Below are 12786 nucleotides of genomic sequence, written 5' to 3'. Positions count from 1 at the left end.
CAGTTGTCAAGATCATATACCTTGCCCATTCCAAAGATTGGATCAGATAATTTCTTTGGTTTCCTCCACCATATTGTCAATTGCAGGAGATTAAATCTTTGTGCTCTTGTACTTCAGCTTTTCTTAGATTGTTATTATGCTTATTATAATATCATCCTTTTCAGCTCTGCTCTTCTGTCGACACCAACCTCTAAAGCAGTGTGACAGTTTTTAACCACAAATCTTTCCTAGTTTTTCTCTGTGTGGTTTAGTCACAGAATTCCTTCTACTAGCTGATCTGCAAATCTACTTTTAATTGTTCCATGAAATCATTGCTCCAGAGAGGAAATTTACTGGGTGACAATGACTGGGCTGAATAGGAGTTTTAGTTAAAGAATTAACCAGATGCAGGTGATCAATCTGTGAACACTACTGTTTTATACATTTATCTCTTATACATTTATACACTCACCTTTCCCCTTCTCTTTCATTTCATTGCCATGCAGTGCCTCAAATTATTTTGAAAGAGGAGTTTCTGTAAAGGAAACGTGACGGAAAGGAAGTGGAAAGAGTTGAATCTACCTGATAAGGTGCAGTGAACTACAGGAAAAATTTGGAAGGCGTTTTATTTGTCTGTAAATTCGTTGTCCTGAGAGTGATTGAAATATTTACTTAAAATAAAAAAAATGGACACTTCTGTCCTGTGAAGGTGATGAGGCCCTGGCACAGGTTGCCCAGAGAAATTGTGGATGTCCCATCCCTGGAAGTGTTCAAGGCCAGGCTGGATGGGTTTCTGAACAACCAGGTCTAGTGGAAAGTTTTCTGCCCGTGGCAGGGGAGTTAGAATGGTGTGATCTCCCTCCCAGACTAAGCCTTTCTAATGATTTTAACCAGGTGTTAACAGGAGCACATGCAATCCTTTCAATACTTCTACACAAGTTAGAGTTCATTAAAAACAGAAATAATTTCTATTTGCAGAGCATTCCAATATTTCTGTTTTGTTTCTTTCTCCCCAATTTCTTTACCTTTGACTGAGTCATTGTGTCAATGCATAATACTTTTAAATAGGAGGTTTTTGTCTTTTTTTTTTTAATGAAACAGACAATGTAGAAAATAGTCAATACTGTTCCCATCGTTTATTAGGTGTCAATAATTTTTTCTTAAAAAGTCAGTTACTGTTGTTTTGTTTTATAAAAATGTTCTTCATTTTTTATGTTTCAAATTAAATCTTTGATTTCCTACATAGAGCCCATCAGAGCATCTGTTACTGGCTGAACATTCACTTCTGTTTTGTTATCTTTCAAATTCATATAATCATGAAATTAATAAGCCAGTGCTTTCAATGAAACTATAATGTATGGACAAGACATGGATTTATAATAAAATTCAGTCTAAAATGTATTTTATACATATATAAGTAAATTATATATATTATATTATAATAGATACATATTTAAATTCCGAAGGAAAGTTATTACAATCTGCTAGATACATGTGAAGAACTATATTCTTTGTAATGAATGTGTTTTAGATTTGCATAGAAGTAGACAGGCACCTGGATTCAGAGTTCACTTTGAATATTACCTCAGAGACGACACTTTTTAGAGAAAATGTTGTGAAAAGTAACTGAAAAGGAAGCAAATTCTTGCCATTTCCCAGGAATATTGAAATTAATATTCTCATAGTATCTTCTATCATGATAAAAATGGTCACCCACATATATTGGAAGGAATGGTAGGAGGCACTTATGTTGCCTAGTTCATGATTTGTAAAACAAATAAATTAATGCAAAATGCATAAATTAAATTATGTGAATTATTTTCTTGAAACGAAATGAACAAAATTTTAAGAAATTTTAGAGTACACTTTACAGAGGAGTACTAATTCAGAATTAAATCTAGAAGGAATGATGACATGTATCTTCTTTCTGGTTTAACTGTGAAACTAATAATAGGAAACTAATTAATAGGAATTAATTTAATGCATTTAACCAAATAATAGATATACGATCAATATAAATAAAAACAGTGTTATAGGCTTCAACCAACTGTATTTTGTTTGTTCACACATTAACTCAAGGACTCCTGTTTGTGCTAGTTATCATCCCAGCACATAAGGGCCTTGCACAAGGCCTGAAAGAGTAAAGTCTTCTGTGTGATCTGGAGAATTTTGCTTCGTTCACTCCATGCTTTCTTATGAGAGAATTTTCTTCATCTTTGCTAGAGCTACTTGGAATAAAATAGGTATAGCTTGTTGGAACTGCTCATACAGTCATTTAAAATACTTTTAAGCCAATTAATTTGTGAATGAACATCTTAAATACCACAAAAGCTGTTCTCCTCCTTCATATGTTTATTTTTACATTTTCAATTGTGTACTCTTTAATTAGACCCTGAAAAGTGAAAACTTCTCTTAACCTTAACCACGTTAAAGTAAGACAAAAAATAGAGGCACCACAAATATTTTCAGCTTCACAGTGGTTATCCCTCATTTAACAGACCTTTACTTTTTAAGTATATCAAGCTAATTGTCAGAAGTAACCACCATTCTGTGGATCTTTCAACAGACAGTTCTCCAAGGATCTCAGCAATTCATCTCTCCTGCTGTGTGATTCTCGTAGAGAATGGGAGTAAATTGTTTAGAGACCATTAATAATTTTAGCCTGACTGTGGTTCATTCCAGCTGTCTTGTGATCTGCAATGGGGTTTTAAAGACGAATCTGCTGTATCAGTCATGTTTTTCTTTTGGTTTTTTTTTTGTCTTTTGTAAGCAACCAGGCAAGAAAAGACAATCAGATTCTTTAGAAAAATGAAAATCGCTCAAGTTATTGTATCTTTTGTATCAAGTTATTGTATCATTTTTTCCTATGAATTCATCAAAGCAGGACTGTTGATGTTAGCAACCAGGTGCTTTTTCAGAGAAGCTTTCTTGTAGTGTCAAAGCTTTAAAAATAAGAGGAGATGGAACATGCTTTAAATTGTTTTGCTAACTACCCTTTGGGATTGTAGCACATTGTAATATTTCAATTGCAATTTTGAAAATAGTTAGAAGATTCAAGCATATGTGTACATTATTTTCTTAAATATTAATTAGAAAAATGAGAAAAAAATGCATATGTCCTTGTCTTCAGGTATATAATTCAAGATAAAGGGCATAGCTGTGCAGAAAATTAACAAAATAAAGTCTGTATTTTGTATCAAGTATTGTTTTAAGAAAGTCATTTTTATGAGATTAAATGCCTCTAAGATCCATGTGAATTTTACAGTAACTCCCTGACGTTAGGATACAGTCATAATTACCAAAATCTGGTACATATATGAACACCCAGCATTCCTGCAGAGACAGTGAAACACTGAAATTCAAAGCCTTTCACTGAAAATGATGCTGACTTGTTTCCACTTTCTATTAAGGTCGCTCAGATATCTCCTGAGATGTTCTTGTAAGAGGTTGGTCATTTTATCACATCACAGTAACAACTTGTTCTGTGATCAAAGAAAAATACCTCGATGCCATGATCAAACTGAATTAGCAGTACTTTGCATTTTTGAAGTTCAAATAATCAGATTCGCAACAGGTCTGAAAGTCTGCAGTTTTACCAGCTTTTATTCCTATGTATGTGGATGTACACACATTACCATTTCATATCAAGCTTCATTACAAGAAGGTATTACCCACTGGACAATTTCTTTCATTTCTGAATCAAGACTGGGAAACATATTGCCTGCCATATGTGTGAAGCCTAGAAGCTTGTCTAACTAAACTGCAAAACAAAAGCTTTTAAAAATTAATTAAAACTATTATTAACAGATATATTAAGCCTCAGGAACAAAGATTTAAATAGGTATTTTGAAAACATTATTTTGTGCACAGGATTTCTAAATCTCTCCAATAAAAGAGTCAGAATCAATCCACAAAACCTTCCTTTACAATGCAAAATATAGACCTAAAATAGTGCCACACAAAAACCCATATCTCTAGATGCATATATTTTAAAGTAGGTATCAAAACAAATAGCGTTTCATATCCCCAAATTATACGTTGACCTTAATGTGTTTTCTAATAGATAAAAAAACAGTTAAGTAAATAGAGCAGTAGTGAAAATATTTAAGCTAGAGAAGAACAAGGAAATTAAATACCTATAAAAGTACAGTGCATTTATTCTTTAAACAAGCTAGGCTTCACTGGCTAGCTTCACTTCTCCAAAGGGCAGGTTTCAAAGGATGTAGTAGGAGATAAGGTGCAGTCCTATATCTAGGAAAGCTACAGTGAAGATGAAAATACCATTTTCAGTTGTCTGACCAAGGCCCAGGCTTCTTGGCATACTACTAAAGGCATCAGAACAAATTAACAGAAGTCAGGGTAGTTGAAGGCGTCCCATGGAGTTTTCTAAATTTCCTTCTACTTAATTGTACTCAGGTACAACAAACATAGTTTGTGGAAAGGGCTGAATACTACGCAGAGTTACAGAAATTGGCTTCTATGTATGTTTAGTGTTACATAACCTTCTTCTGACCATATTCACAATGCCCTGACAGCCAGAAGAGCCAACCCTGTCCTGGGGGGCATCAGGCACAGCATGGCCAGCTGGGCAAGGGAGGGGACTGTCCTGCTCTGCTCTGCACTGGGGCAGCCTCACCTCGAGTGCTAGGTGAAGTTTTGGGCACCACAACACAAAAAGGATATAAAGCTTTTAGAGATTATCCAAAGGAGGGCCATGAGGATAATGAAGGGTCTGGAGGAGAATCCATATGAGGAATGGCTGAGGGCACTTGTTCTGTTCAGTGTGGAGTGGAGATTGAGGGGAGACTTGATCGCAGTCTGCAACTTCCTTGTGAGGGAGAGGAGAGGCAGGCACTGATCTCTTCTTTTTGGTGACCAGTGACAGGACCTGAGGGAATGGCCTGAAGCTGACTGAGGGATATTTAGGCTAGATAGTGGGGAAAAAGTTCTTCCCCCAGAGGGTGGCTGGGCACTGGAACAGGCTCCCCAGGGCAGTGGTCACAGCACCAGCCTGATAGAGTTCAAGTGTTTATAGACAATGCTCTCAGGCACATTGTGTGACTTTTAGGGGTGGTGCTGTGCAGGGCCAGAGGCGCTTTTCAGCTCAGCATATTCTATGATTCAATCGAGGTACAGTTTAGTTTCTGTTTTTCTCTCTGTCTTCTATTGTTTCTTTCTGACATCTACTGCTCTTCTGAGTGTTGTTCTGCTCTTTCCTCTGTAATTTTGTTTCTTCATTGTATCTAGGAACTAGAATGGAATGTTCAAAAAATTATCATCCAGCTTCACAACTGGCACTCACACTTCAGTTATTAACCCCATCTGCAAATTTCCGTCTGAGTTTACATTAAGTTCACATTCATTTCATCTCACAATGTTTCATTTCACAGAAATAAGAGCTTTGTTTTGTCTTTTATTGAAAAAGTGAAATCCTGAGCAATCTGAATATATAGTGAATAGACAAAAAATTTATCCAAGCCCAACCAGAGCACCTAAATCCATCAGTAAACCTTGTTTAGCTTCCATTTAATATTATGAGAGTATCTGCATGCAATTTTTTTAAAGTAAAATGAAATTCAATAAATATGTCAAGAAATTTCTATTGACTGGATTCCTACTTTCTTTCTCTTCTTTGAAAACTTCAGTCAAAATCAAGCAGAACCAACCCTGCTCCCCCCAAATCCCAGAACAAACAAAATAAAATCTGAATCTTCCGTCTGCACGTGCTTGTCTATGCCTCTGAATTAAATAAGCCCAATAACTGTGACAAAGAGACATTGGCTCTCAGCCGGATGCCATTCCACTAATGGGGAGCAGAATGTAAGTTCCACACACGGGAGAATTTATTGGTAACTCAATATTTTTCCAAATTGGATTCAATAAACTTCAAGCAGCAACTTTACTTTTTATTAGAAATACTAATTTTCAGGGCAAACTTCTTTTTCTTCTGGCTTCTTCGGCACATTTTTGTCATGGGTCTCATAAACATCACACAAAGGAAATCCTGCTCTCTCAGGGTTTAAAAATGTTAAAAAAAAATTGTTTTTTTTTTCTGAGTTACATTTTTTTTTTCACTATTTGCTGTCTGCTTCCCTCCCAGAGAGTCTTCCTGCAAGTTTATTCAGCTGTTTTGCTTTCCATTGTTGTGAAAGTAATGCCTTTCTGGACTGGTTCAAGGCTTTGCCTCTGTGCTCCATTCCCAGCCCATTGTTTCACGAGTTATTTTTCCCTCTCTTACTAGCAGTGTTTGCTTGTACTCTGCACTGGCTGTTTGCTGGCCTGTCCACAGCAGGCACATCTTTTCTTAGGGTGTAGCAGTGGCTCTCGCTCAGACAAGCTTGGGCGACCACCCTCATGGAACAAATGACACCGAGGAAGGGTCCTGGGTGTGAAGAGACCTTTTGAGTAGAGTGACAAAGCAGTGCACACCCGGGACACCTTGCGTCCTCAATATGCACCAGACAACGAATGCATTGGCCCTGCACATCTCCCCTCCCTTATCCCATGTTTAGTTACTGTTCTAGAAAGTTCTTCTTTGTTCCCTCCAGCCGAGTTTCCCCATTGGGTTTCAAATTTTTGTACCTTCCCTCCTTGTGTCCCCATTGCCTGGTGTCTCTGTCAATCCTGTACCTCTTGTGCTCCTGTTGGTCCTCCTGTGTAAGCCCCTCCCATGCTGCAGCCCTTCTTAACCCCTTGTGTGGTCACATTCTGGGCTCTCCAGCTCCGAATCCTGCCCGTGTCCATCCCCCACGTCCCTCCCTGATCCCACCTGCCTTCACCGCCCTGCTGCTCCTCCCAATAAACCCCTGGATTCTGATCCCGAGAGACTGCATTTCTTTATTCTTGCCTTGTCTCCTGCTGGCCTCCGTCCCTGGAGTATCTCTCGCCTTCACCTGTGAGCTTCACTGCTGCACCCAGCTGGGGCGCGGTTGTCGTGGCGGCTTGCCCGCTTCGTTGTGGCTTCGGGGCTTGCTGCCTGACCCGAGTGGAACACCCAGAGCGAAGCCACATTTGGGGTCTTCATGGACTCCCCAAACCATCACCATATTGCCACTTGTTCAAAACATCTTCTGATACAGGCAACTCTTTCTACAGTGTGCTGGCATTTCCCTTCCTGCTACAAGAATTTTTTTTTTTTGTTAATCTGATAAGAAATGAAATTTTTGGCAACTGGTTACTGGGAGAAACAAAACAGGTCAACTTCCTTTCTTCCTCTACAGAGGTTGCTGAGTTCCCTCAGGGTGTTACAGCACAGTTTTTCCAGTTCTTTTGATGACAGGTCCTTATGAATCCCAATTTATCCATTATTCATAATCTAATAAAAAGCATCTCCAATCATGAACTCAGTTCTTTACTCTGATTTTTTACCTGCATTTTTTACCTTTTCCACAGCCAGTGGCATTGCTTTTATTGTTTTATTTGCTTCTGGAATGCAATGGATGATGAGTCTGTCCACAGTTAGGAATTTCAAAGTAGTTAACATTTTCTTATTCAAATATAAGGAACAGGGAAGACATGTATTCAGCACAAGGAAAACTTAATCTGGTGTTTGGGTTTAAATTGTTAAGAAATATAGCTTGTTTCAAATAATCTTAATGTGTTTCTTTTAATCTAAATGGTATTCCAAGATTTTAACACTATCTTCTTTAAATTATGCTGGTTTTGTAAGTAATGAAATGTAATGAAGATATATAAAACTAAAAGCTCTGCTTTAAAATTTCAAGAGGAAATATATCAACATTTCCAAAACAGAAAAGACTTTGTTTAGAAATGTTCAAGTTATATAGCTCAGTGTTTGACATGGTCTGCTTTTTATTTTGACCAAGTTATTTGCAAATCTTTAACTGTCCAACAAATTTTTTTTTTACCAAATTCACTGTTCATTAAATTTTTCATAGATCTACTGGTGAATATTATAGAAAAATAACAATGGCTGTTATCTGTCACAAAACAGTATGCTTTAAAAAAAACTTGCTTATGATAGACCTAGAAATAGGTTTTATTTATACATGTCAGGTGTATCCACAGTCTAGGATCCCACAAAGGTTTAGGTGGTTTCGTTATATAAAATGTCCTATTCAAAGTGATGCTAGTCCTTCATTTTTGATAAGTACATAGTATGTCTGTGGCTGCTCTCTGGACCTGAAGTTAAAATTTCTTGGGGATTTCTATATTTTAAATGTATTTTATAATGGGTGTGATTTGGGGGGTTTTGTTTGGTGTTTTTTTTGGTTTTGGGTGTTTTCTGGGTATTGGGGGAAATTAAACTAAATCAAAACAAAATAAAATTCTGTCTCATGTCCCATTGGCATTTTCAATGTCTTTCTCACACAGGAAAAGTTGTGACAGTATATGACACTTCTTTAACTTGAACAGAACTGAAAAGATTTTTCCATCCTCATCAACTGGCTGCTCTTTTCAAGTGTTTCTTACATCAGGAAGGTCAAATAATCAAAACCCCACATTGTTCTCAGACTACTTCTGGAATTTATGTACATATCCAATCAACTTTCACTTTCAAGAAGCGTTTGATTTTAACAGAAATTTTGTCAGAAATGTTCTTGAATGTTTTAACATGGTATCAGTTCTGTGTATTGGAAGATGCCAGCTATATACATTTGTCCATACTTGTAAGTGACAATTGTCCAGAAGTCAAAACATCATTGAGGTAGTAATGAAAATATGGAAACAATTTTATCATGAGTCAACAAATTCATTGCCTTTTGCTTAGAATAATCAATCTTTCAATAGCTCCATCTATGTTTTCTGTTATGTAAAAAAGGAAAAGTGAAAATCAGTCTTCAGTTTCTTATGAGCAATTCCTCATCATTATTTTAAAAACATTTTAAATTCAAAATGAAATATAAGTGCTAGGATACAGTCTTAAGGATACAGTCTTAAAAAATATAACTTCTCATTACTTCCCTGGTAACTCATCCATCCGTTATACCAATCCTTATCTATTATCTTGAAGAACAGATTTTTTGAGGTTTTCCCTCTGTGACAACCTAATGTATTGACAGAACAGCTTGATTTTCTTCCTTGGGATTTCTAAATATTGAGTCAAAATTGAACTTAAATTTTTGCAACCATTTTACTGCGCTGAAGCTGCAGATGTGATAATCACTGAAGGCAGGGTAATGACACATTCAGTTACTGCCTATGTGAAGATGGGGGATTTTGGGTTTTTTGGGTTTTTTTTGGGGGGGGAGTTGTATTTAGGGCTTGTTGTTGTTGTTTGGTTTTGTTTTTTTGTTGGTTTGTATTTGTTTTTGTTTGTTGTAGCAGTGTGTTTGTAGGTTTTGGGGTCGAGAGACCAACCACAGGCAGCAGTGGTCAAGGCAGAGATAAGGAGTCGACCTGGACTGTTTAGATTATGGAGACTTGTAGAGACCAACCATGAGCCCCTGCGACTGGGAGGTTAAACACGCATATTAGCAAGAGAGTACTGGTTCTGCACTCTCCCCCACCCCCATTTCATATATGGTTTATGTTCCAGAAACTTCTCCTTGGTTCAATGTATTATTGGTTTCCTGAGTGTGTACCTTCCCCTGCTGTAGGTCTATTGGTTTGTACCCCTGACCTTCTCCCCTTGGACTTTCCCTGGTTGGCTCCCTGGACCTAACCACTCCCCTTTTCCCTTGCCTTTTAATCCTCTGCACCCCTTTGTTCGGGGTTTGCAGTCTTGGGTTTCCTGCCTCTTCACTCTTCCCCGCTTTTCGTCCCTCTTCGCCCTCGCTGGACCTTCACCTGGAGACCTCAATAAATTCCCTGGAAATCACAGACTGCATTCCTACATTTTTTCCGTGCCACCTCATTTCCTGGCGAGCTTCTGCCCCCCAAGCTCCACACCACTCCAGCATGGACCACTGCCCGCGTCACGGCGCAGCCAATTGCCTTTCAGTGCGGCGTTGGGGCTTTCAGCTGTGTCTCGGGAATGCAACGACACAGTTTGTAGGTTGTGTTTTTGTTTGTAGGTTTTGTTGTTGTTTTTGAATAAAGTTAAAACTGCCTGTGACAACTCAAAGTTAGGAATAATCAATGGAAAAACATGGTACTGGATGTAATATGTCTGAGATCTCTTTCTATGACCAGGATTCTGAAAGTGGATGTACACATGGTAGACATAAATACATAGTGCTTAGTAATAGTGATATCTCTGTTTTCAATTTAAATACAGGTCAGTACTGAAAATTACTGTCTCATTGCAGGGCTAGATTGTCTGCTTCCACTGAATTTTGCCAAATTCTGGTTAAAGATTAAAGACAGTATGAGAACTTTATCAATTTTATATACCCATATATTCTGGGAATCTTAAATGGAAGGAATTATATACCTTGGAAAATTTTGTGTAGAATTGTTGATCTGGGAAATTAATTGTCAGCCTTGCACATTTCAAAAAGGAAAATGAGAACTTACTTTATCCCTGCAAGTTACTACAGGAAGATCAACAAAACTCTATAGTCAACAGAATAAAATATTGTTGGCAAAGCTGACAAAATCAGTGTGATTTCTTTATGCATGTCCACACCCAGATGGGAATATAAATGTGATGTTATTTTCTTGAGCTAAGATCTATCCTCAAACTGAATCAAGATGTAAATGGACTTATTCCAACACTGCCTGGTGGTGACCAAAGTCACAGTAAAACAGCTGATACTGACATAGTTACAATTACAGCCACAATTTTGTTGTTCAACACATTGGTCTCCCAGCTTGAGGAAGATAGCTCTGTCGTTTTGGGGTGCATCATGTCTTTCTGTATTTTTATCATTTGTCGTAAAATGACAAAAGTGATTCTTTAGTTTATCTGAACAACACTAATACACACATGTGTATTGGTTTTCATCCAATACATTGCAATTAACTTAATAAAAATCCAATATTTCAGAGGCAGGATGTAAAACTCACAGGTGTTGTGAAATAATTCCAGCTGTAGGCAACGAGTTCTATTAACCTGCAAAACTAAAAGGTATTCAGTATCCACCACTTCTGTCTTAACCATATTTGAAAATTCATATCAGAAGTACAGTAGACATTAATTTCCTTAAAAAAACCCTTCATCTTCAGAACTAATGTAAAATTGAAATAAAAGAAAATGAAATTCCCAGAAATTCACAATGCCATGGAACAGAAAAAACTCTGGAAAAAGGAAAATTAATTTCCTTAAAAATAGTCATGCTCAGATAATTTGAATAAAACTTGCTTTCTCCATTCCTATAAAAGTGGAATCTTTTTTATAATAGTTTAAATGGAAAAAACATACAATCAAAGAGAACAAACCAGCCAAAATACTTTTCTTGTAGAGCAAGGTTTTCTACTCTGCTTACTTTAATTAAGCAGAGATTTTTTTTTTTTGTGCTTGTTCAGTGAATTCTCACTTCTTGAATTTCCATACCCGATATGTATTTAATACATAAGAGTCAGGAAAAGTCACAGGCAAGCCCAAAGCCAAAGTCACTTTTTGCTAAAAAGACTGTTCAGCTTTGACTTAATAATGTCCACTCTGTGCTCTGTACAATTTGTACTTCACAGCTCCAAGTTGACTTACTGCATTTGCTTTAATCAGTTTTGTTTTCACAAGGCCAGAGGTGCTTTTTTTTAATTAGCATAATGAACAAACAGGAGTTATCTCATATCTTAGTTTGTCTCTGAAGATAGGATCATTAAAATGACTGGATTTATCTCGTTAAACAGGAATATTCGTTCTATGCTAACACTTCCTCTGATACATGCGGGATAGAGCTACAGATAAAACAATTTAATTTATTTAATTTCTGTCCCCCAGTATAGTTTTTTTTTTTTTTTTTTAATTTCTGTCCCCCAGTATAATTGATGTGTGAGGGCAGGACTTCACTCTGGGGAGTGTGGGCTGTTATCTCTGCTCTCCAGCATAACCACCTTGACTGGTCCTGCAGCTGGTGGTACCTGTTGCAAGATATTCTCTCAGCATAAGGAGGCACCAAGTATCCAAGAGATTGTTATTGGCAGCCAGGAAGCAGGTTCTGGTGTTTGAACATAGCTGTAATGAACCATTAGAACAAAAATAGTAACCCAGTCTTCCACCTTAGGCTATTTGAACTTCTCAATACATTGATAGTTGTCCAAGCCCTGAGATAATGAACCTGCAAAAGTAAATTTTTTATAGGACTTGAGTTTCATGGGATTTCAATAAAATCTCTGCAGAGGAACCTTATATCCCCTGAAAAGACCAATTATTTCTTTCAGCTTATTGCTTTAAACTGACCTAAACAAAAAACCCCAAAACCCAACAAAACTGAAAAAACAAAAAACAAGCAAAAATAAAAAATAAACAAACCAAACCAAAACAACAACAAAAAAGTAAAAAGGTTCACTTTAAGTTTCTTCCATAGCTTTGATATAATTTTCATACATGTCCATTTCAGCAGCTATGTATATCACAGCTGTATATCACTGCCAAGATCTGTGAAACATTTCCTAAAAATGTGTATTCCACTTTAAAATGCCTCACATAGTAATTACTGTTTTATGTACAGTTCACTTGGAATCCATGAATGAACCAAAGACCAAGAAGCAAGCTCCATCACATCCTCAGTAAGACTGGATTCTGCCTCATCTTGGCATCACAGCAAACCTGATACACCACAGGGTCTGTGCAAGTAGAAAAAACCCACAGCAATTGTAGTGCCTATTCGAAGGACTCACAGCAGCAGTAAGACATTTCACAACAGAAGAAGGATTTGTGGGGCTGTTCCTTGTCCCAAGCCAAACCCCTCATCACCACTAATGCTGTCATGTTCTGTTGGCACACTGAGTGGCAATGTC

This window comes from Lichenostomus cassidix, chromosome Z, assembly GCF_008360975.1.
Source record: "Lichenostomus cassidix isolate B80296 chromosome Z, HeHo_3.0, whole genome shotgun sequence".
Classification (NCBI taxonomy): domain Eukaryota; kingdom Metazoa; phylum Chordata; class Aves; order Passeriformes; family Meliphagidae; genus Lichenostomus; species Lichenostomus cassidix.
Note: the sequence above shows the minus strand (reverse complement) of the source record.